Source organism: Otolemur garnettii, unplaced genomic scaffold (assembly GCF_000181295.1).
Source record: "Otolemur garnettii isolate 467f Iridium unplaced genomic scaffold, OtoGar3 scaffold00021, whole genome shotgun sequence".
In the NCBI taxonomy this organism is placed as follows: domain Eukaryota; kingdom Metazoa; phylum Chordata; class Mammalia; order Primates; family Galagidae; genus Otolemur; species Otolemur garnettii.
Genome location: NW_003852416.1, coordinates 2,476,151 through 2,480,826, shown reverse-complemented (window position 1 = coordinate 2,480,826; position 4,676 = coordinate 2,476,151).

Below are 4,676 nucleotides of genomic sequence, written 5' to 3'. Positions count from 1 at the left end.
CTGGGGATTTGAACCCGCCACCTTAGGTGTATGTGGCTGGCGCCTTAGCCACTTGAGCCACAGGCGCCAATCCCTCAGCCTGATCTTGAACTCCCGAGTTCATGAAGTCCATCAGCCTTGGCCTCCCAAAGTGCTAGGATTACAGGCAAGAGTCACTGCACTTGGGCTATTTCAAAGTATCGTGGCAGTACAAAATGTCTTTGGTTACATGGGTCATTTTTAATGCTTGAATCAGGTTTAAAAGTATGCCTGTCACCCAGATGTCATTCATTATATCTGATTTAGTGATTTATAAATAAACAATTACTTAGATTTTACTTAAAGAGAATACTGTGACCCTTCTGAAATATAATAATTTTATAATGTGAATAGTTTCACACTCTAACTTTTTTGCGGGAAGATGTTTGATGTTTTGATACTAAGTAGACATGAAAATGTGAAGGTCAGGGAGGGTTCATGAAGGTATATGAGTATCTCTATGGCAAGATTTTTTCCCTACGACCAATAATCATACTTTGGCTCTCATCCCAAGACTGTGTTTTTAAGGATGGCACTAAATACCCCTATCTATGTGGAATTACTGAGAGCATTGGTTTAAAAAAAAAAAAAAAGAAGAAGAAGACGAAGAAGATTTCATCCCTGACCTCATGGAACAAACAGTCCTTTAAGACACTTATGACTAAGTACTATCCATTATGATAGGAGCTGGATAAGAATAAGTGAAGTTCTGTAAAAGAAATAAACAGAGGCATCTATTCTACTGAGGATGCTGTGGCTTCAACACATCCACCAAAGTTTTTGTGTTAGAAACTCAGTCCCCACGCCGGGCATGGTGGCCATGAAACTCTATCTTGGGAAAGAAAAAAAAAGAAACTCAGTTCCCAAAGCAACAGTGTGGAAAGGTGAGAACTTTATTTTCTTTTTCTTTTTCTTTTTTTTTTTTTTTTTGAGACAGAGTCTCACTTTGTTGCCCTGGGTAGAGTGCTGTGTTGTCAGCTCATAGCAACCTCACACTCCTGGGCTCAAGCAATTCACATGCCTCAGCCTCCCTAGTAGGTGGAACTATAGGCGCCTGCCACAACATCTGGCTATTTTTTAGAGATGAGGGTCTTGCTGTTGCTGAGGCTAGTCTTGAACTCAAGCACGCTACCCTCCTCGGTGTCCCAGATTGCTAGGATTACAGACATGAGCCACTGTGCCTGGCTAGAGGTGGGAACTTTAAGAGGTAAATAGGTCATGGGGGCAGATCCCTCATGGATGGATTGATGTCATTATTGCAGGAGTAGATTAGTTATCATGAGAATGGGTTTGTTATAAAAGTGAGCTCATCTCTCTCCCACTCTCACTGTTTTGCCACATGATAATGCAGTAAGAAGCCCTTTGCCAGATGCTGACACCTTGGTATTGAACTTCCCAGCCTTTCTTTATAAATTACTCAGTCTGTGATATTCTGGGGTTTTTTTGTTCGTTTGTTTTTTGAGACAGAGTCTCAAGCTGTTAGAGACCTCCAACATTTGGGCTCAAGTGATCACCTTTCCTCAGTTTTTCTATTTTTAGTAGAGATGGGGTCTTGCTCTTGCTCAGGCTGGTCTTGAATTCATGAGCTCAAGCAATCCACCTGCCTTGGCTTCCCAGATTGCTAGGATTATAAGCATAAGCCACCTCGCCTGGCCTGTGATAGTCTGTTATAACAGCACAGCTATAGCCGTTCCATGCTGAATGCACCCAATCTCATGTGTTACGGTAACACAAAATAGACTAACATGAAGAAAGGGGTTAAGGTGTGAGAGGGAAGAATGTTTCAGGGGTGCCCTGAAAATGTGTCATTTACATAGAACTTGAAAACAAAAACTTGTACAGAAAACTAAAATAATTAGAATTTACTACGTGACTTGGCTATTCATAGTGTTTACATAATGATAAAACATTAAAATTTAACTATTGATCTAACCAGTGTTATAATTATACTATATTGGGAGGCCAGAGGGATGAGAAATATTCACAAATATAACAAGGATGAAGAAGATCAAAACTAGAAAAATCCTCACAGGAAGAAAAAGGAAAAAGGGAAGAAGAAGGAAAAATCAGAAGTGACAATCCTGTTAATTTTGGGATATAGAAATACTGAAAGAGTCAGCCAAAAGAGTTGAAAGTAGTTGCCTCGAGGTTGAGTAAATGTTTCTTTTAAATGTCTGCTAGTTTTCTATTTACTTGTCACTATATCAACCACAGCTGCACTAGAATTTCCACTAGATCATAAGATCCATGGTTAGGTGCAGTGGCTCATTGCTATAATCCCAGAGACTTGGGAGGAAGTGGTGGGAAGATCATTTGAATGGAAGAATTGGAGACCAGCTTAGACAATATGGCAAGATTTCTCCACCCCCTCTCCACATACTTCTAAAAAACAACAAAAGAAAAAAAAATAGCTAGGCATGGTATAGTACATGTCTGCAGTCCCAGCTACTGGAGAGGCTGAAGTGAGAGAATTTCTTGAGCCCAGGAACCCAAGGATGCCTAAGCTATGGTCATGCCACTGTACTCCAGCCTGTGCGACACAAGACCCTGTCTCCTGTTGGGTGGTAATTTCTCTGCGGGACAGCCAAATGGCTGGGCCGCGGGTGCAAGTTTGCTCCTAGAATTGTATGAAAGCAGGAAACGACTACAAGCTTTTGGGTGGCCTGCAGGAAATCATCTTTATCCGATGGTGAGCTCCTCCCGTACACCACATTGATCAATAATCTTAACATTCTCTATTCTTATTTTAGCCTATAGAGAAGACCGAAAGTCCAGGGGAAAGTAAGATAACCAACTTAAGACTAGCCTTAAGCTATTCCTCTAAAGACCTAAAGTAAGACTAGCCTCAAGCTATTCCTCTAAAGACCATACATTATCTAACTTTCATTGTCAAAGTTAAAGGTCAGGACAAACAGGTAAGTAAAACTTTTTTCTTCCATGTACTCAATTAAGTTTCCAAGAAACAGGCTCAATGACTCTGTTTTCTTGTGGTTTTGGAAGCCACTCACTTTTATGATGGAGTTTTTCACTCACATCAACCTTTGAGCCATGTCTCCTGCACAGATGGGCCACATCAGGCCTTATCTGGCAGGCTGGCTGACTGGATGGTCAGAGTTCCATGCAGGAGGCTGTTACCACCTTGCCCACAGGCCCTGCCATGCTCTCCCAGGCAGCTAGGTTTCTACAAAACACACAATACTTACGAGTCTTTTTGTTCAGTTTCTGGAATTAAAAGAGCACATTTCATTTAGCTAGTTTTATGTGGGCATTCCTCCCACAGTCTCTAAAAAATATATTTAAAAATTTTACTTCACTATCAATCTATTTCAAGAAAATAGATGGCTCCTGTAGCTCAGTGGATAGGGCGCTGGCCACATACACTGAGGCTGGCAGGTTTGAACCCGGCCTGGGCCAGCTAAAACAACAATGACAACTGCAACAACAACAAAAATAGCCGGGCATTGTGTCTGTAGTCCCAGCTACTCAGGAGGCTGAGGCAAGAGAATCACTTAAGCCCAAGAGTTTGAGGTTGCTGTGAGCTGTGACACTATGGCACTCTACCAAGTGTGACAGAGTGAAACTCGGTCTCAAAAAAAAAAAAAAAAAAAGAAAGAAAGAAAGCAAAAAATAATTAAAATGTCCTTGAAGTAGTGATTTTTGTATTTGTATGCCAACACCTAAAATAGTACCTGACATATAATAGGTGCTCAATAAGTAGTTGCCAAATAAATAATGCACACTTTCTGTAAACTGCCCAAATGTCATCTCTAGATACGCGTTATCTAGACACATAATTTATTCTACTTCATTTTCTTGGATATCTTCTCTAGAGCCTTTTGTCCTATTCCAAAGGTCAAAAGTAAGGTTACCTTTATTTTTAGTCCAAAATTGTCTTCCTAGGATCTCCTACCACCATTATCGTAAAGATTCTCTTTTCTTCTTTCTTCTTTTTGTCGAGACTTCAAAAAAATATGTTCTCCCCTTCTTCCATAGTTATAGATAGGTTTCCCAATAAGTGACTGCATTTCCCAGCTGTGGGGAGGAGGTGGTTACCCAGTGACCATTCACTTCTTTGCAGCTAGGCTGTAGGATTAGGTTCTTACCAAGGAACTGTGAGTGAGTGAGATGTCTGGAACTTCCAATCACATTCCTTAGGGGAAAAGATGTGGCCCTGGATATGTTCTTTCCTCCCTCCTGATGCACGAGATAGTGATGGCTAGAATGACCTGTGTTAAAACCTTTCTATAGGGTTTGTATATGCACGTTGCATTCTGAGGTCTTTTTATATGGCTGCTAGCATTACTCTAAATCACTCAGAATTTGGCATCAGAAGTTGGGTGCTACCATAACAAACAGAAAGTAATGTGGCTCCAGTTTGGTGGTCGGATAGTGAGTAGGGGATATATGAAAGAGTAAACGCCTCAGGCCATTAACGAGATGACTTTATTCAGACTGTTGCAATAGGGAGAGCATTTGTTCAAGAAAAACATTTTTATTTTTATTTATTTTTTATTTTTACCTATACATGTGATTATTAGTTTTCCACTTTTTGCCTTCACAGAATTAAAAAGGCCTAAAATTTACCAACAATAAACAATGTTTAAGATAAGGACTAGAAACAAAAACCTCGTAAAGAATAAATGAAGATGGCTCGGCGC